The sequence below is a fragment of the Chenopodium album genome, chromosome 17 (genome assembly GCF_948465745.1).
Source record: "Chenopodium album chromosome 17, dcCheAlbu1.1, whole genome shotgun sequence".
NCBI classification, from domain to species: Eukaryota; Viridiplantae; Streptophyta; class Magnoliopsida; order Caryophyllales; family Amaranthaceae; genus Chenopodium; species Chenopodium album.
Genome location: NC_137850.1, coordinates 27887390 through 27911219, shown reverse-complemented (window position 1 = coordinate 27911219; position 23830 = coordinate 27887390). Strand labels below are relative to the sequence as shown.

General features: G+C 43.0%; 1 long non-coding RNA gene across 7 annotated transcripts; it reads right to left on the bottom strand.

The window, feature by feature from the left end:
- Positions 1-21133: 21133 nt before the first annotated feature.
- LOC145587736 (uncharacterized) lies at positions 21134-23590 on the bottom strand. Of its 7 annotated transcripts, none has more exons than XR_014101407.1 (5): positions 23006-23590; positions 22131-22348; positions 21864-21985; positions 21508-21606; positions 21134-21405 (listed from the first exon to the last, which is right to left on the bottom strand). It is a non-coding gene; the product is annotated as an uncharacterized LOC145587736 (long non-coding RNA). The 7 variants fall into 7 exon arrangements; XR_014101403.1 differs by having other exon boundaries at positions 22139-22348; positions 22996-23583; XR_014101405.1 differs by having other exon boundaries at positions 22139-22348; positions 23026-23583.
- Positions 23591-23830: the final 240 nt, after the last annotated feature.

The window sequence follows — 23830 nt, the reverse complement described above, 5'->3', positions numbered from 1 at the left end:
TTGGAAATTATGAGGTTTTACATTGACTGTATTCATTTACACGGGTTAGTTATGTGTGGTTTTACGGGAAATATCGTATATATGGAAACTTTCCAATTTAAAGGTCATTATAGTCTTTCTCCAAATGAAGTTGACTTTGTGTTTGGTGGTGTAGAAAATTAAGACTCCCTACATCCTTTTATTACATGCCTATTTCTCATTTTGTACGGGAATTAAGAAAGTTAAAGATTCCGTAAAACTAATAGTTGGGAGTAAAAATATGTATGTGGGGTTAGAGAGATAGAGAGAAAGAAAAAGTGGTTGAGAATTAGGAGACAGAAAGTATTGAGAATTGATGTTAAAGTACAAAAAAGAAAAAGAAAAAGAAAAAGAAAAATGATGACAAATCATTAAAAAGAGAATAATATTGGCAAAAATTACAACCTGTAAATAGAAACAGACACTTAATTTTGATGACCTAAAAAAGAATACAAGCATATAATAAAAGGACGGAGACTAGTTGTTTGGGGTATTTTTACCCTTGACAAGTGGACCAATGAGGAGGTGCCACGTGTCAGAGGCTGGCAGGTCACCCTTGACTAATCCCCAGCTGACACGTGGCCTCTCCAGATATTCCCTTAGAGTTGCGGCCTTCAAGGGCCCAATTCCCCAAAAATCCGCTATTTGGCGGCGCAGCCCATCAGTCCTAGGTTAAAATAACCTAGGAAGGGGCACCTTTCCCAAGGACCCTATAAATAGGGAGATATTCCCCCGAAATGGGGGACAATTGAAACAATTCAGAAATTTACTATCATTTATTACATCCTACTCTCTCTCATCAGAGAACACCTGAGCTTGGAATCCAAGCAGATCCCCACCTAAATTTCCGCACTTTTTATTCTCCTTCAAGTTACTAACTTGAGCGTTGGAGGCGGAGCACCACCCAACCGGTGTCTCCGTTGTTTTTGCAGGTACAGAGTCAGCAGGACCAGTCTTCGAGTTGTAACTCTCCCAAGGGACAAAAACACCCAAAACATTTGGCGCCGTCTGTGGGGAGAGTACCTCAAGATGGTTCAAAATTCTGTACCAATTCTCAATTCTACCTCTCTACGTCCGGGTACTCAGACGGGTAACCCGGAAGACCTGCAACCGGTAGGGTTTGAAATCCCTCAGCCTCCACCTCAGCCTCAGCCAGAGGTATTCACAGAGGAGGAGGAAGAAGAAGAAGACAATGATGTGGAGACCTATATGACTAAAGATGGTTCTCTCATCTCTAAATCCATCCGTTCCAGAGACCAGCTAAAACGAAATCTGGATCAGGCGGGCCCAAGCCGGCCCCCTGGGAGGTCAGACGGGGAAACCCGGAAGACCAGAGGAGAAGCTCCAGTCACCCGGAACGAGCTCATGAAATTCATGAACTCCTTCAAGGGTGAAATCAAGAAGATGATCAACAACAAGGCAGGCTCTTCCAAGAGTCAGCCGGCTAAAAAGACTCCCAATGACGGGAAGAAGAAGAAGCCGGTCAAGGACAGGCAGCCAACTCCCCATCCAAAGGAGAAGGCAGCCGCAACACTTGACTGGTCTAAGATTCTGATGCCCCGGCGACCCCAGCCGGAGGCTAGAAAAACGTCCACCTTCGACGCTAGAGAAGTCATCAATCGAAGGAGGCAGCAGCAGTCTGAGTCAGCTTCTACCTCAAGCTTTCCAGACAGCTTCAAGGAAGCTTCTGCAAGGAACTCTGAGTCCTTGCATGAGAGTCGGACAGGCGGTAAATCCGTCAACACCGAACCTCAGCTGATGATAGGGTCTATGCCATACGCATCCCAGGCGCAGTATGGGCAATATGGCCTCCAATTCATGCAACCACCTCCATTCGGAGGTCAGGCGGCATATACTAATGTCCAGCCACTGGACTGGCAGCTCCGGCTGATGAGGCTAGGCGAACAGCCGTCTGCCTTTGCAGCCAATATAACCGAGGCGGCTCAGCCGGCCAAGGTTAAAAACATTTTGGTTGGTGCTTATGACGGCACCACCAACCCTGAAGATCACCTGATGGCATACACCAACCTAATGTGTTTACAAGGTTGGGACGATGCCACCTGGTGCCGTTGTTTTCCGGCTACATTGAAAGGCATTGCCCAGCAATGGTTTGGCAACTTGCCAGCCGGATCTGTTGACTGCTTCAAGAAGCTAGCCTTCTTGTTTGCCACCAACTTCTCAATGAACATCCCTGCTAAGAAAACAAGTTTAGACTTGAGCACCATTAAGCAGGGAGAGAGAGAAGGGCTACGCTCATATGTCAGACGGTTCAACCTGGTCAGAATTCAGATCCAGGGGCTGTCTGACGAGGTAGCATTCACAGACTTTTTCAAAGGTCTGAGAGACGGGTCGACTTTTAAGTTCGACCTTGTCAGAAAAGGGGCATTTACGCTACAGGCGGCCCTGAGGGAGGCGGAAAGCTATATACAAGCAACCGACCTCTGTACGCCTAGAAGCCTGTCAGACTCCAAGAAGTCTGACAAGCAAAAAGAGAGCCGGTCCGCTCAGCCGGCGAAGAAAAAAGAAGAGAGCAAGAAAAGAAAAGAAGTCTGGGCGGTCAGTGATTCTGAGCAGCCGACCCAGAAGAAGAAGAAAGTGTTTAAACCGTACGTTCCCCGGTACGAGTTTAACAAAGATTGTAACTCCATCCTCATGGAGGTGAAGGACCGGCTGTCCATTGAGAAGCCGAATCCACTGAAGAGTTCCGTCCAGTCACGGAACAAAAATAAATATTGCCAATTCCATGAGGAGGTTGGCCATGACACCAACGATTGCTTCAGCTTACAGCGGACGTTGGACTGTCTGGCTGACAAAGGGCATCTGAATTCCTATATTTCTAAGTCCCCAGCCGGGACAAAGAAGAAGAGCAAGGGTCAGTCCACTAAGGCTACCCCCCAGCCTGCTAGTAGTTCGGAAACCGACAGGGATCCGGTCTTCACCATAGCAGGCGGATTTTCTTGTGGTGGCCCTACCATCCGGGGCACCAAGAGCCATCTTCGAAAGATGGATAAGGATGATGAGGAGCAGGCGTCTGCCAGCTCCACTTTTCCGGATGTCCTCATTACTGAGAAGGACAGGGGCAGCGTCGGCCGCCCGCATGACGACCCGGTTGTTATTGAATGCAAGGTCGCCAACCAGCTAGTTGGGCGCATCCTTATTGACACCGGCAGCTCGTCAGACATCATCAGCCTCCGGTGCTTGCAGAAGCTGAAATACAACTCCAGCAGCATGCATCCGGTCACCCACCCTTTAGTTGGTTTTGGGGGTAGGATGGTCTATCCAGCCGGAAGAATTGACCTACCCATCCGGCTGGGTGAGAAGGGCCAGGGACGACATATTGTCGTCAGATTCTTGGTCGTTGAGGAGTTGACTGCCTACAACATTATTCTTGGGAGGCCAACCCTCAACGAAGCCAAGGCTGTAATCATCCCTGCTCTCATTCTTATCAAGTATGAGAGGGATGATAGTTCTGTTGGTTCCCTGAACGGGGATCAGAAGACGGCCAGGGAGTGTTACCTCTCAGCCGTCAAAGATACGGTGGCCGCAGACGGCCAAGGGAAGGAACCAATAGACCTTGACAACGTCAAGGATGCTCCTTCACCTCCACCAGTAGCCGGAAAAAAGAGAAAAGCTGCAGAGCTGGTGGTGGTGAAGAAAGAAAAGAAATAGCAATCACTGACCGGTGAACGGTCAGAGGAGCTCCGTCCCCAACCGGATGGTGAAAGTATTGATCTTGTTCTGGACGACAGCCGTCCAGAGCGAACTGTTAAGGTTGGGACGGTTGCTAATGCTGTTCTGGGTGCAGACTTGCACCTTCTGCTGAAAGAATTCAAAGATGTGTTTGCCTTTGAAGTGGAAGAGATGCCAGGCATCAGCCCGGATCTCGCTGTCCAAAAGCTCGCCGTGGATCCAAAAATGAAGCCCATCCGGCAAAAGAAGAGAAACCACGGTGAGGAAAGAAGTCAGGCGGCAGCTGCCGAAGTAAAGAAGCTGCTAGATGCCCGGTTCATTCGGCCTTGTAATTTCCCCGACTGGGTGGCAAACGTTGTGCTTGTAAAGAAGCCGAATGGTACTTGGCGGATGTGTGTAGATTACACATATCTCAACAAGGCATGCCCAAAGGATAGTTATCCACTTCCTAAAATCGACAGTCTGGTTGATTCAACAGCCGGCCATGTTTTGATGAGTTTTATGGATGCCTATTCCGGCTTCCATCAGATACCTCTGTGGAAAAAATATCAAGAAAAGATGGCCTTCGTCACTGATCAGGGGTTATTCTGTTATACTGTGATGCCGTTTGGCTTGAAGAATGCGCCGGCTACGTTCCAACGGATGATTAATACAGTCTTCATTAATCAAATTGGGAGGAATGTAGAGGCGTATATTGATGACATGATAGTCAAATCCAAGCAGCAGGCGGATCACCTTGCTGATCTCCGAGAAACCTTCACCACACTCAGGCGGCATAAGGTTATGTTAAATCCTAAGAAATGCGTCTTTGGTGTTGAGTCTGGGAAGTTTCTCGGATTCCTGATTGATCAAAGGGGGATAGAGGCTAACCCTGAGAAGATACAGGCGGTAATTGACATGAAGTCACCCCGCACTGTCAAGGAAGTTCAGAGACTCACCGGTTGCCTGGCCGCCTTGGGGAGGTTCCTCAGCCGGTCAGGTGACAAATGCCTTTATTTCTTCCAAGCAATCAGGAAGAAGACTAGATTTGAATGGGGGGATGATGCTGAGGCGGCATTCCAAAAATTGAAAGAGCACTTGCACTCTTTGCCAAGGCTTGTTAGTCTTTTGCCAAGAGAGAAGTTGTACATGTACCTAGCCGTCTCAGACCATGCTCTCAGTGCCGTTCTCCTTGCTGAACGAGATGGCACGTAGCTCCCGGTATATTTCATAAGCCATGTGTTAAAAAATGCTGAACTCCGGTACCCCATGGTGGAAAAATTTGGTCTTGCTCTATATATGGCCTTCAAAAAATTGAAGCCATACTTTGTGGCACATCCGGTGGTAATCTACACCGGCCAGCCCCTCAAGCGGCCAATGTCCACTCTGGAGTCATCCGGCAGAATGTTGAAATGGGCTATTGAAATGCAAAGTCTTGAAATCTCTTACGAACCAAGGAAAGCGGTGAAAGGTCAGGCGTTTGCCGACTTCATTGTTGAAATGACCCGTCCGGTCTTCCCGGATAATGTTGATCAGGTTTGGAAGGTGTATGTAGATGGGAGCTCTACAAAGAACGGCTGTGGTGCAGGCATTGTTTGTGAATCTCCAGAAGGAGATAGATATGAGTATGCACTACGGTTCAAGTTCCAGGCCTCAAATAACGAGGCGGAGTATGAAGCCCTGCTAGCCGGAATCTGTATGTGTAAGGCAGCAGGGGCAATAAAGATTGACGCCCATTCTGATTCTCAGTTGGTTGTTAGCCAGTATGAGGGCACTTATGAAGCGACTCATCCGGCAATGATCAAATATCTTCAGGCTGTCAAAGATGAGGCCGGGACCCTTGAGGAATTCAGATTGAATCAAGTGCCCCGGTCAGATAACCACCCGGCGGATGCACTGTCAAAACTGACATCATCCGCCTGCCATGATACGCCTCGGTCAGTCTTTTGGGAAGTTCTTGAAAAAAGAAGTATTTATGAAGAGCCCATTGGAATTCTGGATCGAAGTTCTACTTGGATGGATGGCATCCGGGCGTATCTTGCAGACGGCACGCTCCCTGATTCACCTTAGGAAGCAGCCGTCATGAAAAAGAGAGCAGCAAACTTCGAGTTGAGGAACGGAGAACTCTTCAAGGCTGGATTTCTCAAGCCCTTGTTGAAATGTGTTACCCCAGAAAAGGGGAAGGAGGTACTCGAAGAGCTACATGCGGGATTTTGCGCCTCCCACATAGGCGGCAAGTCCCTAGCCGTCAGAGCCAGGCGGCATTATTTTTGGCCTACTCTTGAGGCAGACGCCAAGGAATTTGTGAAGAAATGTGATAAATGCCAGAGGTTTGGCAAGCTAATACATCGCCCGGCTACTGCTCTGACGGCAATCTACAGCCCAGTCCTGCTTGCTAAGTGGGGCATGGACATATTGGGTCCTTATACGCCTGCTCCAGGCGGGAAGCGCTATATCTTGGTGGTTGTGGATTACTTCACCAAATGGGTGGAGGCAGAGGCAGTCAAGAATATCAAGACAAAGGATGTCATCTCTTTCATATGGAAGAATATTATCACCCGGTTTGGGGTACCTATGTCTATGGTATTTGACAATGGCCCTCAGTTTGAGACGCCTCAGCTCAAGATTTGGTTAGGAGATCAGGGTATCTCAAGTTACTTTGCCTCAGTCGGCCGTCCTCAAGCAAATGGTCAGGTTGAGGCATTCAACAAACTCATCTCAGACGGCATAAAAAAGAAAATTGAAAAAGCCGGTGGTCTTTGGGCTGAAGAGTTAATTCATGTTCTTTGGGCCATCCGGACAACTGCCAAGGGATCAACCGGAGAAACCCCGTTTCTCATGGTATACGGGGCTGAAGCCGTTTTACCCATTGAACACTATGAGCCTACGCTCAAAGTGATGCTCTATGATGAAGAGGCAAATTGGGAGGCCATGCGGCTGGCATTGGACTCCCTCCCGGAACGCAGGGGCAATGCTGCCCTACGACATGAGATATACCGTCTGAGAATGACGCGAGCCTACAACAAAAGAGTGCACAAACGTCCTTTGAAAGTGGACGATTTTGTGTTACGGAAAATGGAGGCAACCGGTAGGGCCAATGAGCTTGGAAAGCTAACTCCTAATTGGGAAGGCCCCTACCGGATCTATGAAGAAGTTAGGGACGGCACATACCGCCTGGAAACCCCAGACGGTAGACGCCTGCCTAGAACTTGGAATGTAGACAACTTAAAAAAGTACTACTTTTGAGAAATGTAAAGTTTTTTGTAACAAGTATTAATGAGAGATGCTTTTTGTTTCATTTATTGTCTTTTTATCCGTCTGGGTTTACCCATACTAACGATGAAAGGTTCAGTAACAAATGAATAACCTGAGGCCAATGGCCAGATAACTAAGTTTGATACTTAGTATATGAAATCAAAAGTCCATAAAGACAAGAGGCTAACAGCCGGATTCTTAAGCTAAGCATAAAACCGTTTAGTGGCTATCAGCCGGTCTACAACAAGACCTGAGGCCAAGGGCCAGATGGTTGTCCATTTTCACAAATTCGTCTATCCCAATATGGATATAGGCGTCCGGCGACACCCCTCCGGGTGCAATCGTCGCGGAGAACAGCCACCTTGCTTGTTCTACATACCCATGCAGGCGGCAAAGATTGAGTGGTCAAAACAACCAACTCATAGCTGTCTGACTGTGTTATTTCTACTAAGGAATATTTGGTTGTACATGCTCCGGCTACCTACCAGTATCAGCCGGAGTACCATCATAAGTTTTTACTTAGTTAAATTTTCTCCAAGTTGCGCACTTTTAGGGCAAACCGTTTTTTGCGTAATGGCTATAAAGAATACCCAGACGGTTTGATACCGACTGGGGCAGAGTTTGTATGTCTGTCATTTGTCCGGCTGTGTACTTGGTTTGGGGCAATCACTATTGTGATTGATTGCCTTACAAACATCCCATACTCTTTGAAGTATGAGAAATTTCCAAGGCAATCAATCCTTTTTCAGATTAAACCAACCACACAGCCGCCCAGGGGCAAGGACAGCCGGATTTGTACCTGCCGCATGCTTTTCATAAGATAGGCAAATTGACAAGTATATATATTGAGTATATATGCAAAAGTGAAAAAATTGAAAAATTGAAAAATTGTGCAAGTATAAGAAAAACCAACTGAGTCGGTATACTTCATCAAATAAATTGGCCCAAGGACAGGAATCATTGTTAGCCGGATCAACACCCGGTGTACAGAGAATATAGGGAAAGGCTACATAATTACTCGGCACGCAGGCCGGAAAAGCAAAAGGTTGGCATACTGCCGCAGAGAAATAGGGGAGCTATGCTGCTGGCTGTTCCGGCTGGGCTGGAGTCGTTGAAGGAACATCATCCGGAACCACAGCCTCTTCAGGCTGGCTGTCCTTGTTCACTTCCTTTATAATCTCGTCCAGGTCCGGCTCCTCTGTGTCCGAAACCTCAGCACCGTTTTCCAGGGCCCATTCCTTGAAGCGAGCCGGAGCAGGATCCTGGAGAACCTTGGCATCGTACACCTCAGTGGCGTAGTTGTACCTCAGCTTGTAGACTTCAAAGTCTACTTCAGGATAGAGAAGCCCCCAAGCGTATCGGAGGCGGATCTCGTTGTCCCGCTCATTCTCTTTGATGAGCCGGGCCTGCTCAGCTTCGAGCTCCTCAGCATGCTTGCCCTTCAGAGTGGCAAGCTCAGCAGTCAGCCGGGATCTGCCCTTAGGGCAGTGTTCTCCTGATCAGCCCCCTCCAAGGCCTTGAGGTTGGAGCCGGCAGTTCTCAGCTTTAGCTCCAAGTCACTGATCTTGTTGTTGGCTTCATCATTAGCAGCCGTCAAAGTCCTGACCAGCTCCTCCTGTTTCAACTCGAGGGCTTTAATCTCAACATCAAAATTTATATAGGCATATTCAGCAGAGTTGAGATTGGCTTGAGCCCTTCTCTTGGCATCAGTTACCTCTTCTTGCTTCTTCCGGAAAGGCAACCGGAGCCCATCCACCCGGACCATAACCTGAGCAAGGTCATCCGGGAATCTAAACACTCAGCAAAATTGAAAGACAAAATGAAATGAAAAGAAATGAAAAAGATAAGGGGCAAGTTTCACTTACCTCCGCCAGCTGCCCCAGAATCTGGTCGAAGTCGACCTCGTGGCGGTTGGGTATGGAGTTCTTCTCCGACTGGGTGAGAGTCCTCACCATCCGTTTGCCAAACCCCGCCAGGTCCGAGGCAGAAGTAGCATCTGCAGCATAAGAAGGACTTGGTGAGAGGCTAGCAGCGTATTTGGCATTCATTCTTTGCCGGCTACTTACAAACCCCCCGGAAGGTTCAGTCATAGTCTTGACGCGCATAAAGTCAAGCGGCCAAGGAATTTCAATCTTACCTTTGCAGTCGACCCTCGCCGGCTCCTCCTCTGCGGCTGCAGCACCACCTGCAGCCCTGGATGGCTCGCCATCCTTCGATGCTTCATGAGCATCCGGCTTTTTCTTTGATTTCTCTGAGTTTTCACTCAGAGTTGCCATGGCTTCGGGGCCCTTTCCCCCGGTTGTAGGGAAACCTTTGGCGTTAACGCCAGAGGCCGTTGGGGTTGCCTTCCTCCCGGTTTTAGCAGCCGGTCTTTGAAGGTTTTCATCCCCAGGTCTTTTTAAGACCTTTGTCATGGAACGGGGGAGGATGCCTGTTGAAGCCTGCAAAAACACAAGGAAACCATAAGTCATCCGGAATCAAAAGAACTTGGAAAATTTCAAGGGAAGTTGGAATTATCTTACCCCTCCTTTTTTGGCCTCCTTGGCCTCAATGTTGGCCTTCTTGGCCAAAATATTCTCTTTGCGGAGCAGAGCCGCAGATTTTTGAGGGGTCTTAGCCGGGTCGACCATTTTCCTTGCTTCCTCTGCAGAAAAACATAAAAGAGTTAGAGCAAGAGAAAGTTCAAAGCAATGAAATTTAAATTGCAGACGGAAGACCGCCGGGTGGGTGAGTGTATCTACCCTTTGGAAACATAGGGCTCAACCCGCAGGCGGACAAGAATCTCTCATCCGCAAAGAAATACGGGTGGGGGATCCAGTTTCTTGGAACAACTATGTGAGTCCCATCCCCCAAGGGCTCAGTTGTTGTCTTGAAGAGCTCCGGCTCTATTATTTGCTCCCGGGCTTTGGTAGTAAGAGCTGGGCGTACACACTTCTGGCCCACCAAAGCCGGCTCTTTGTTATAGCGCCGGAGAATCTTGTTTATCCTCACTTGAGGGGAGGAGACCAAGTACCATTTATCTTTCCAACCTCCCCACTTGGACACTTTGTCCAAGGTCATCAAATATTCCGGGAGCGTGGAAATAGTGTACCACGCTCCATATCCGCCTGGGGCACTCTTGAGGTAGTGCATATGGGCAAAGGCGGTGAAGCTGGGCTCAATGTCCTGGAGCTCACAGGCGGCGATATAGCTAAGGATATTGACCCAAGAGTTAGGCGTTAATTTCCACACTCCCAAGTCATATCCCTTCAGAATCTTCCGGATGCCTCTTTGAAGGGGAAAGCGGAGGCCGGCTTCTATTACCGCCTCATAGCAGACAAAGTAATTGTCTGCATTGTCAATGTCATCCCCCCAGGCTAAAACAGCATCAGCCGGAGGGACCATGATGTCCCAGTCTTCCCCAAAGGGGTGTAGTTGTTTGAAAGCCTCAAAGCTACTTTCAAGAAGGGCCCTGTCCCCAGGCTTCATCCGGGTTTTAGTAGGATCCGGGTTTGCTTCTTTCTTTGCTGTTTGGCGATAAGCCTCAGCAAGGTTCTCTCCCTCCGCCCCGGATCCTTCCTGCTCCTCAGCCGCTTCTTCAGTTGAGTTACTTCGGTCTGAAGAGGAGGCGGTTTCCTCACCGTCTCCCCTTGAGTCGTTGTTGCTGGAGGTAGACGGGGTGTCCTCGGCTGAATTACTTTGCTCAGCCGCCTCATAGTCCTCCTCCCTCACTACTTCACTTGCGGGCACTTCCCTAGTGCGCCGCCTGCTGGGCTTTGTAGCCGTCTGTTTAGTTATAGCCATTGTGTCCTGCACAGACACAGAGAGGGAAGAAGCCGGAGATGAGCAAAGCACTCCAGAAACTCCAGACAAGGCACCCCCGGTTCTAGACTCAGCCGTCCCTGGTGACCGGCTGAGCGTCCTAGGCAGTGTCGTGTGTGCAAATGGAGAGTTCATTTTATTTTTTGAAAAGTTAATGTATACAGCCGGAAATGAGTGTATACAGGCTAAAGCAAAAGGAAAAAGAAGAAAACTTAAAGAAGGAAACGGATGGTTACCTTACTTTAAGTTCTGAAAAAATCTGAAAACGGCAAAGCAACCGGTGACCGGGTGACTTCGAAAGAGCACACGGAAATCTTGAACTTGCTTAAACGCAACCGGAATCAGAGCACCTCTCTCTAGAAAACTCTTTTTCTCTCTCTAGAAAGTCAAGATTGTGAAAAGTGAAGAGGAGAATGAGGGGGGGTAAATCCCTATTTATAGGGGGTGAAACGGCACGAATCCCCGTCACCACTGTAAAAAAATAGCCGTTTTCACTGTTCACCCTTCATGGGCTGACACGTGTCACAGGCGCCACGTGGCCTGCCACGTGCCACCTGTGAGGGGCAAATGTTTGGGGTATTTTTACCCTTGACAAGTGGACCAATGAGGAGGTGCCACGTGTCAGAGGCTGGCAGGTCACCCTTGACTAATCCCCAGCTGACACGTGGCCTCTCCAGATATTCCCTTAGAGTTGCGGCCTTCAAGGGCCCAATTCCCCAAAAATCCGCTATTTGGCGGCGCAGCCCATCAGTCCTAGGTTAAAATAACCTAGGAAGGGGCACCTTTCCCAAGGACCCTATAAATAGGGAGATATTCCCCCGAAATGGGGGACAATTGAAACAATTCAGAAATTTACTATCATTTATTACATCCTACTCTCTCTCATCAGAGAACACCTGAGCTTGGAATCCAAGCAGATCCCCACCTAAATTTCCGCACTTTTTATTCTCCTTCAAGTTACTAACTTGAGCGTTGGAGGCGGAGCACCACCCAACCGGTGTCTCCGTTGTTTTTGCAGGTACAGAGTCAGCAGGACCAGTCTTCGAGTTGTAACTCTCCCAAGGGACAAAAACACCCAAAACACTAGTCTTTTGACCCGTGCAATGCATAAGCTGTTGAAAGTAAAATCAAGATAGAAACTCTACACCAAGTATGTTTTTTCTTCATATATTTATTGATTAGAAAATGAAGTTTTAAAGAGAGGAATAATAGAAGTGAATGTTAAACTGTCTAAATTACATATATTAAATCATGAGGAATTTGAAAAAAAATAATAATATATCATTACTTTCATTCAAAGAGTTAAATATATAAATCGTTATTTATACCAGGAGTCTCGCTCTGGAGAATAGGGTTTCATTCTCGCGGGAGGTTAGAGGGGGTTTTCTCTTACGCGTTCAAGCTTGATTACCCTATTCTGGGGTCTGCTCTTACGATAGAATGGCGGAGGACATTGTAGAGAAGTGATCGAACCTGAAAATCACAGCGGAGGAGGATGATATTGCAGAATTTGGGGACTCTGTATTGGGTGCCCAAGAAGGCAAACTTGCTCTCTCGATGATTGTAAAACTTTTAACGGTGAGATCGTACAATTTTGATGCTACGCAAAAACTCTGAAACAAACCTGGGCCCTAAAACGTGAAGTAGTTTTTCGTAAAATTGAAAATAATCTGTTTATAATCCAATTTTTCCATTGGCGTGATAAGGAGAAAATACTTGACGGAGCACCGTGGAACTTTGATATAATCAATTGCTTTTGTTGAAGGAAATTGTTAGTAATGAACAACCGGAGGCTATTGAACTGAAATTCTGCCCTTTTTGAGTTCGATTTTATAACTTACCATTGGATAGAAGATCGAATATGGATGTTAAAATTATTGCTGAAAAATTAGGCGTGGATATGGAGGTGGAGGAGGACGAATTGGGGTGGGATAAATCTCGTAGGGCTAGAATTGTGATTGACACCTCTAAACCGTTGCAGCGAGTTCAGAAAATCAAAAACAAACAGGGGGATGTTACTGTTGATCATCTCAACTATGAATGGTTGTCTAATTTTTGCTTCATGTGTGACATTATTGGCCACACTGAGAAGGATTGTCCGAATAATGTTGGGGAAGATGAGGAGCCAGAGGAGAAACAATAGGGCCTTTGGCGCAGAGTGTCTCCTCGTAAGGGTCAAGCAAGGCTCACGAAGGAAGTGGCTAATCTTCAGTCTGCTTCAAAAACGGTGCTTGTTTTCACTCACAAGCCTTTAGACTCAAACCTGATTAATAAGAAAGGAGTGGAGCAGGGGAGTATCTCGAAAGGGGTGTTGGAGAAGGAGCCTATTTCTTTAGGCTTGGTTCTAGTGAGTGAGGTGGGCGATGGACTGGATGAGGTGGTAGTGGGGGGGGGGAATGTGAGTGTGGGAAAAGGTGTAGGTGGGACTGATCAGGGAGTGGGGAGCGTTGTGACACATCTTGGAGAGGGGGAAGGGGATGCTGTTCTGATTTTTAATGCAGGGGATGGGGGTCTGGCAGGAAAGAATTCGAGGAAGAGGGTTAGGAAGGGAGGGAAGGGAAGGTGAAAGAAAAGGGTGAAGTGAGTAAGATTGATTATGAAGGGGAGGTGTTGCTGGAAAAAAGAATCAGGGAGGGGAATGATAATAGGATGGAGGTGGAGGGTGGTTCTAAGAAAGCTATGTTGGAAGGTGACTTGAATGGATGGCGAACGGCGGAGGTAGCGGGTGAGATACCCCGCCAAGCCCAATGAGTATTCTAAGCATTAATTACGGGAGGTATGGGCAATACCGATGCAGTTAATAATCTCCGGAACTTAGTATAGACGGAGGCCACGTCTTTTATTTTTCTTATGGAGACGAAATTGAGTGGTAGAGAGATGGTGAAAATCCGTTCGAAGCTTGTAGGATATGAAGGATTAGCAGTGGACAGTCGGGGTCTCTCGGGTGGGGTGGCTTTATTTTGTTTAAGGGTATCGAGGTAGTGTTGCGCTCTATGTCGATTCACCACATTGATGTGTTGGTTATGAAGGGGCTAGGGTCGGCTACTTGGCGTCTCACCGGCTTTTATGGGTGGCCGAAGGTTCAAAACCGCCACCTATCTTGGAGTTTGTTGAGTGAGTTGGCTCTGGAGTGTGAAGAGACCCTGGTTTTGGTGATTTCAATGAAATTCTTGCTGACTCAAAGAAGAAGGGGAGTAGAGATAGAGCTCTTTAGCAAATGGATAACTTTAAAGATGCTGTGGATGTTTGTAATTTGAGAGATGTTCCTTTTTCAGGCTATGCTTTTACTTATGATAATGGCTAGAGTGGGGATGATAATGTTCAATGTCGGCTTGATCGAGCTCTTGCTTCTCATGGTTGGACGGATTTTTTCCCTAATGCAAAAGTATTTCACTCGGAGCGTGAGTGGTCAACTCACTTATTAACTTAGTGTTGGAGGAAAAAGGGGATAAGTGGGATAGGAAGGAGGAGAAAATTTTTAGATTTGAGCAACTTTGGGTGGAACACGAGGGGTGTGAGGGAGTAGTGGCAAATGCGTGGCGGGGGGTTTTCTTTAGAGCATAAATTATCTTTGTGTGCGGCCGAGTTAAAGAAGTAGAGTGATAAGAAGTTTGGTAAGATTTTTAGGGAGATTATGAAGAAAAGAAAGAGATTGAGTATTTTAAATAAGGGGGATAGGTCCGCTGCTCGTGTTAAGGAGAGGAATAAGGTTGTGAAAGAAATAAGTGAGTTGCATTGCTTCACCAGGAGGAAGTTTATTGGAGGCAGAGGTCGAGATCGTTATGGTTAGAAGCGGGAGATCGCAATACCAGTTTACTAATCGCGGAGAGTAGGTCGTTGGGCTACTACCCTAATCAAATTAGAAATTTATATACTTAAATTTACACCAAACTAGTTAGTAGCAAGTAAAGGGTCGATCCACGAATACTAAGTATCAATGATTCTAGTCGATTAAACAACTAGGTCGGAAAGGAAGTTTGGAAAGAAGTTTAAAGAACACAAGTAAGACAAATAAAATCAAGCGTTAAAAACACTAGGGATAGGGGAATCGAGGCATATTGATGAATTCAACTAACCAACTCAGCACAAATTATCAAGGGCTTAATTAGGAGAAATCTACACATTTAATTCACTTCCTCACAATCAAACATGCTAATTAACTCGACTAGATCAATTCACTCCCGTGCAATTTAACTAGCCCAAACATGGATGAAATTAAACCCCTCAATTAACTCACTCCCACACAATTAATTAAGAGCACGATAAAAATATAGGGACAATTAGCTAGAAAGTCCCTAAGCAATAAAGTCATCATCCATGTTCTCAAATCAAGCCTCAATCACAATTCAAACACAATTAATCAATTAAAAACATCAACATCCCCTTCGTCCATATCCCTAGAGCAAAATCTAAGCAAACATAATGAACAAAAACATGGAAAACAAGCTAAAACAAGAATTGAAGGAAGAATAAGACTAGTAAACTAATTATCAACTCAGATCAACAAACAATTAAGCAAAAACAAGAATTAATGAAAGCAATAAAGGTGAGAGAAAGTTAGAAAAGCTTAATGAAAAATTGAGAAGAGAATCCACTAATTTGTTTTTTCAAAACCTCAAATCTCCATTGAAATCCAAGCTTTCTCTCTCTAAAACTACTCCTAAACTAGAGAGAGAAAATCCTAATGTAACTAAGAGAGAGAAATAAAAGAGGGGCTCAACTAATCTAGGGTGAATTCCAGTTAAAATAGTATTAAACCCAAAATGGGTATTTATATTACAAGTTAAATAAAATAAGAAAAGAAAAATAAAATAAGAAAAGAAAAATAAAAGAAAAGAAAATAATGAAAAGAAAAGGAAATAGAAAAAGAAATAAATTAAAATTAAAAGAAAATAAAACCAAACCCCCCCCCCCCCACCCCCCCCCCCCCCCCAAAAAAAAAAAAAAAAAAAATCAATCAGACCCACTTATTCCTCATTCTGTGGCTGCTCTGATCATCACAATCACCATCATCATCGTGGATCCCCTTCAATCAGCAATATCATCAATGAGTATACAAAATTTCCACTATTGGATTAATTGAAGCAATCTCAGCCATCGTAACTAATTAATCCATACGATTAAGCTCGATAAAAACTGGAACGGCCGCTCATACCCATTGGAGCGGACGCTCTCTGCTTCTGCCCAAAGTAGATGAAATTTGAGTATTGAGGAGCGTCTGCTTCTTTATACAAAGCGCCCGCTCTAAAGGGGTTTTGACTTTTTGGGCTGAAATGGGTGTTCGATTGAAGCGGCTTCTCTGATTGGATTGGTGGTGCGATGGTGGGGCGGCTAATATGTGGTGGTCGTGGGTCTGGTTGTGGGATTTGTTGCGTTGCTGTTATCAGTTTTATGGTGGTTGCCGCTGTTGTTATTGACGGTGGCTATTAGAGGTGAATTGGAGCTTGCGGCTATGGGCTGCTCTGTTGCTGCGATTCGAGGGGTTGTTGGTGCGTGGCTGCTAGTTGCGTGGGAGTTGGCTGTGAGCAGAGGTGGTGCACGCAGTTCTGTGAATTGTGGGAATGCGTGGCTGGTGGGTGATAGTGGTATTGTGAGTGGAGGGAAGGAAATGGAGCAAGGGAGTTTGTGTGTGGGTGAAGATGCAGGGGAAGTGTGGTGTAGGTTTAGTGAAGTGTGGTGTAGGATAAGGGGCAGCAACACGAGTAGGAATTAGAGCGAAGGGCATTGCACATTTGACTCGAACCTCGGACCTCCGAACACGATCCTACACAACCAAATATACATAAGGGGGAATAGGGACAAAGACTAAAATAATAAAATAAAACAATGTAAAATAAAATACAAAACTAAAATAAATATGAAAATGAGAGAAATGAGAAATTATTAACTAAAATTACGAAATTAAGCTAATAACTAATAAAAATGCAAAAATCACCAAATTAAAGGGTGAAAGACGAGAATAAGAAAATAAGCGAGATAAAGATAAAAACGAGGAAAAATAATGGAAAATAAACCGAAAAACGACTCTAAAAACACCCCTAAAAGTGACATAAATGTCAGTTATTAAATTCCCCCAAGCTAATCTTTTGCTCGTCCTCGACCAAAATTCAATGAAACACAAGGAAAGGAGAATGATTTATTCAAGCAAGATAAACTAAAAAGAGAAAGAATATAAACTAACTCACTTTTGTAGGAATCACGGTTGTTTTTAGCTACAACAAGCCCTTTAAACCCCAAAGTTGCCTATGAGGACGAGTGAGGTCTCGTGAAGATTTCCTAAGACTTTAACCCACAAATCTTGACAAAAACCAAGGAAAGGCAATAAACAGAAAAGAAAAAGAAAAAGAAAAACACGAGTTCATATTTGGACAAGAGATAGGAACAAGCATCAATTAATGCAAACCTTTCTAAATAGACAAATGTATGCACGTTCCAAGATGTCAATGGTTGATTGAAACATAAAATATGCTAAGCATAGAGGACTAATGAGACTCAATTCACCCTTGTCCCAACCAATCAGTCCGCGTTATCTCCACTAGTTTCAAATCAACCCTTAAGCTAACTTCTCATGATTCCTCGAAGGAACCGAAAAAAGATAAAGAAATGAAAAACTTTGAGAAGTTAATCCCAACGTCTTAGCCATGCACACTCTCTCCATAGGCTTGAAAACTATCTCCCTCCACCGATGTTGACTCAACCCTCAAGGGTATAAGGGTCTTTTATTGGTTGTAACGTAAGGCTAAGGGTCAGGGCAGGGCAGGGCAAAAATTTTAAAAATTTGGTTATAATTCTTAAGTGAAGCAAAAGAGTGATCAAACCTCAAAAACAAACTTAAGAACTCACCAAACATCAAACAAAAATACCAATAAAGCCATCTCCCCTAAGCTTATTCAACACCAACACACGTACTATATAAACAAAAACGAAGGAACGCTCCCCTCAAGATTGAGCGAAGCATTGTCCTCAATGCTTGAAATAGGGAAGAAAACGAAAACAACTAAAATATTTTGTTGTTTTTGTTTCTTTTTTCAATTTTTATGGATTTTTTTTTTAAAATTGAAAATTGGTGTCCTTGCCTTTTTTAACTATGGACGGCTTTTTCTTGAATGCATTTGCTTTATTACACACAATATATACAATTTACTTTCTTGCTTGGTCCAAAGAGCATAATACTTTCTCATTTTCATTCAAACCATCACAACACAAAACAAACTCTCAAACCAAAATGCTTCACAAAACTAAGGGTTAGGGAAACGAAAGGTCAAAAGGCTTGTAATGTGGCTCATAATCAAGAAAGGGAATAGGCTCAAAGGGTTGGCAAGATAGGCAAATGCAAAATAAAAAACAAAATTTGTAACAAAACAAAAAGAAGATAAAGAAAATGAACAATGCCCTTGTCCTCCCCTAGAGTGGCTCGGTCACGGTCTCGGGAAGCTAGAGGTCAAACCAAGGATTAAGACATGCACAGCTAAGGATCCTAAATTGCCGCTCAACAAGGTGATGAAGGCTATAACAAATGAAGCTCACAAGTGATATATAACCAAGCAAATACCAATCAAGGGTTTCAAATCCACTATAGAGAGCAACTCCACCTTACCACAAGTAATAAACTAAGGTTTCATGAAACCCAAGAGTACTAAACCGGTTGTCTTAGCATATAATATCCTAAAATCAACCAATGACACTCTTAAACCGTGCACACATTCACCACTTAGGAAGATAAACATTCAAGGATATAAGTCCCAAAAAAAAAAAAAAGAATGCCCAAAACAAGAACTAACAAAACACAATTTGCCAAAATTACCTTGAAAGTAAACAAAAATCTTTTTGGATTTTTCGAAACATAAGAAAAGACATGGAAATGCATATACTCAAGCGCACAGCATAAATGAATCAACATCCCACCAAACATGATAGAATACCCTCTACCAAGCTTGAATGAGACAACATACTCAATATAAACCAAATAATCCATGGGAGGGGAAAAGAAAGAAATCATTCCAACAAACCAACACATGTCCAACTAACAAGTCACCAACCATTAGAAAAAGAGCAAGGAAAGATATTACCGAATATAGAAGGGTGTAAATACTCGCAAATGACCCAATTAAACCTTTCAAAGCCAGTTTCCATATGCTAGCAAAAATAGGAGTCAAACTTCCTTGATTCTTGATCCAATACCAATGCACCAAAGTATATCAAGTTATGTACCTAGCAAAAGGCACACAAACATTTCAATAAGAGAGAATCTATACTAAAAAGAAAAGAAATTGAAAGCAATAAAACACGGTTTACTTCCCGACAAAGGCTTGCTTAAGGTCCAAGCATGACCGCTCTAATAAAATAATATTGCAATGAACCAAAAAACTTATCAAATGCACTACTACACATTTCATAAGATAAACGGTAGGCAAATGACGGGAGGAGAAAGTGCAACAAGATTATTGCACGCAAGTGAGGAGGGAGATGCCAAAAGAAAGAAGAAAAATCAAGAAAATAAGGAGGCGGCAAAACCTCCTCAAAATCTTTTTGGGCGGCATAATCACCTATTTCCTCAGTTATGGAAGGATGAGAAGGGAAAAGCTCATCAAACAAGAGAGTGTCCTCAATAGGCTCTATGACAAAAGAAGGGAGGAACATAGGATAGTAGGGGATGTGGTCAAATTTCCTTGAATAAGAGACATAAGAAGAAGGGATAGGAGCAATGGTTTCACTAATGAACTTTTCCTCACCGCCATTCCTCAAATCACCAATAAGAGCATGGAAATCAATCATAGAGTCCTCAAAAGAAGAACACTCATGATCTCCATCTCCCTCAAACATCCAACCTCCAAGAGAAACAACCTCTTCCTCTCTATCACAACGATGCATAACAACTCCCTCAACATCCTCAAAGCCTAGAGTCTCTAAACCATGCATGAAAGGATGAAGGTTTCTCTCAAATGCATCTATTTCCCATGAAGCATTGTCAGTGAACTCTCTTAAAAGGCTATAATGTTTTGTTACACCTTCAATGAACATACTAGTCATAACCTCAAATGAATCCAAAGACTCATGGATAGAAGGGTCACAAACATGCAAGGTAGACTCATCAAGATGGGGAAGGGGGTTGGAATCCTCAAACTCGACATTTTAATCATTCTCAACTCCTCCAACATCACTCAAGGTACTCTCAATCTCTCTTTGTAGCTCAAACTCATCATCATCCTCCTCCTCATGAATTCCCTCAACCAAAATTGAAGATGGCTCACTTACATCCTCACCAAGGGAAGCTCTCAAAGGGGGTTTATTAAGGGGAAGGATGACACTCAAACTCAAAAGGGGAATGAGAAGGATCAAAATCCTCAAAAATCCTTTCATCACAAGAAAATCTCCCCTCACCTTTACACCCTTGGCCCATATCATCCTCAAAAACACTCTCACACTCCAAATGAGGTGTCTCACATCCATTTACATCAACCCTAGCACTCATCACTTGCGCAAGTCTTTCTTCTCTCAATTTTTGTTCTTCTTGAAGTTCATGCACTTGTTGGGTGAGATTTTGTATTTGGGAAAGAATTTGGGTATCAATGTTATTGGGTTGAGGTTCATGGTCAAAATCAAATTGCATATCATCAAAATTATCACAAACCTCATCATAATGAGCATAAGAGGGGAAGGGTTAACATGCATATTTGGATAATCACAAGGCATATTAAAAGAATCAAGAGAATTCATCCAAAAATTAAAGAATCTTGACATTGAGAATCAAAATAAGATACATGGCATTCCCTATCATAAGAACCTCTAGCAAGCCATGTGAAGAAATTCCAAGCATCATGCATAGACAAATGACGGAATCTACCATTATACTTGTTCTCAACCATTCCCCTAATATACTCATTCACACTAGTAGAAAAACGTTCATTTGCGTGGCTCATTTATAATGTATTTGTGTCGCTTCTATGAGCGAAGCAACTGCTTGCGATGCAAATGACTTTTAATTTGCGTGCTCCTAGGCGCGACGCAAATAACTCTTATTTGCGTCATTCCTATTTAAACAAGTGACGCAAATGAAAGTTATTTGCGTCTCTATTTTATGATGGAGTGACGCAAATAACTTATTTGAGCAACTTCTTGTTTTTAATTTGCGTCACTTGCTTAACTATTGAGTGACGCAAATGGCTTGGTAGACAATTCAAAATCGAGGTATTTGCATCACTTGTTTGTTTAATGAGTGACGCAAATGATGTAAATTTGTTTTGTTTTTAAAATTATATCAATTGCTTGTATATGTTTGTAGTACATGTTTCCCTTGGTAGTGGTATAACGTATATGTTAACACCAAGAACTGAAATTAAAATGCAATATTAATGAATTCAAATGTAAATTTCGGCAAAGTTTCCTTTGTATTTTAGCCTACCCATAAAATTGGGAATGACGACATTATATTAACAACTTGTCCAATAAGTTTACATCTCAATATCATTAACATTATACTCATCACCCAATACAATCACCAATTAACCAAATTCATTCATGTCAAGCCTAAGATATGAAACAAGAGTCCAACATTTGCTAAGTGTAAATCTAAAGTTCAACATTACATATAAAATACTCTGCCCAAATATCTCGAACCTCATTTATCTCCTCCTCGGTATATGGTGCAGTTCTTGAAAAATCCTATCAACACAACAAAAATACAAGAGGAAAGTTTTAATTCAAGATTATAGCTAACATCAAATTGTATTTATCAAATAAAATGAAATATTTGACGACTCATACCTTAATAAAATCCTCACTGCTATGATGATGTTCAAATATTTCGTACATATAACATATGACGTAGTAGCCACACTCACGTCCACCCAATTGTTGAGGACACTACATGCATTATATTTATAAGTTGAATTAAATTTCTATACTTAAATTATTAAGAAACTAGAAGTTTGGGCAAGGAATTAAGTTAACTTGTCCCAAATGCCATGTCAATTTACTTCCCCTAGATTGTCCACTTAATGCCTTGTATCTAGAAATCAATTAAGAAATTAACTAATACCTCAAATTATAGAACAATTAAACCAGAAAATTCACTGAATAACAAAAAGATTAGAGTTAATCTAAATATAAAAGAGAGAAACCTTGACATTATCCCTTGCAATTCACAAACAACTTAACAACAAAATAGCTCTTCGTAACAAATTGCCCGCTGCACCAGGCCACACCACCGCACTCACCACCAACCATAAGCCACCTGCTGCACCTGCACCAAGTAATTCACTAATCTAACTCTATATCTTCTAGATACAAACACTCGATCAAACAAGAAAAATTGCTCAAAATACGTGAAATTGTGATAGATTTTGTGAAGTCAAGGTTTACATAAAATGAGAAATTAAAAAACTCACTCACGAACCTCCATTTTCTTCTCGATCTCCTCCTCTTTCGCCCATCAAACTCAACAAAGCAGAAAGAGTGAGAACTCTAGCAACTTTTGAACAAATCTTCAAGTTGACGACCTTAGCCACTCCACTCCACCCAAACCCCACACCGACACACTCACCACAAACTACCAGCCATCTTCCTCGCATATTCACCACTGCAGCGGCATCCAAATCTCCACCAACTTAGTAGTGTTTCCACCGCATAAATCGTCAGTTTAATTAAGCAAATGAAGATGATCAAAAAGGTGAAAAAGAATGGCAAAAAAATTAATTTCCTTTGTACAAAAAGACAATATAATTAATTTAAGCAATACTCTAGAAGTGATTAACTCCAACAATTCCTCAAAATAATTATAAAAAATTTACTTATGTTTTCCCAAAATTCACACCATACTTTTGCACCACCTTTTTTCTAATACAGAAACAAATACTTCATTTTTATTATGAAAAATCTGATACAGAAACAAATACTTCATTTTTATAATGGAAAATCTACTAATTTTGTAATAAGAATCTATTATTACACTAAATCAATAATCAGACAAAATTCCAATCAACGGATATCAAACTAAACAGAATTCAACTATAACACCAAATTAATTTTTTAATTTCACGCCAAAATCAATACACACAATCATAAAATTAAATTTTGACCCTACATCATCTACTAAATTAAATTCCTCATAAATTAAAACCATTTCGCACCTCTAATTACAATAAAATTAAATCATTTCGCACCTCTTATTACCTAAAACAGCATATAAATCAATAGAAAAAAAAGATAATTTAATAAAATAGTTTAAATCAATTGAAATTAAATCATTCGCACCTCTTATTACCTAAAACGATAGTTTCGCACCTCTTATTATCGTCAGCGTCTCCACTGCTGCCCCTGCTAACCATCAATAGCAACACCAACAAGCAACAATCCCCTGCTATCCTCGATGTAGGGTATTTCATCTAGAATATTAGCGGTTTTAATAGTTCGAATTTCGTGGGGGGGGGGGGGGGGGTTTGGGTCGATTTTTGCTCATAAATGGGGTGTTTTGCCTCAGATTTGCTTGAAAATGGGGGGTTTTGGCTTGGATATTCTGGGGTTTTCAATTAGTGGTTGAATTTATTGATTTTGGGGTCGAATTTGTTGGTTTGGGGTCGAATTTATCAGGGTTTTGCTGTTGAATTCGCTAGGATTTTGCGGTACGAACGACAACAAGGCAGCACTGGGGATTCGGCTAGTTGGACGAATTTCTTGAGGTTTTGATGTTGAATTTTTGGGGATTTTTGCAGTTGAATTTGCTAGGGTTTTGAAGTTCGAACGGCGACATGGCAGCGAGTGTTTTATATTGAATGTGAGGAAGCGCTGAGTGGGTCGTAATCGTAATAGTCATTTGCGTCACTCAATAAAGAAAGAAGTGACGCAATTTACTCACAAAGCTATTTGCATCACTTGTCAATCAATGAGTGACTCAAATAACATTATCGTTTGCGTCGTTTCTATTTATGAAACCGACGCAAATATAAGTAAGCTGAAATATATCACACTTTTGCTTCGCTTTATAGTTAATGTCCGACGCAAATTACTTATAGTGAAGCTAAAATATATCATTTGCGTCATTTGTTTCTACGAGTGACGCAAATAAGGCGACGCAAATAAGAATTTTTCT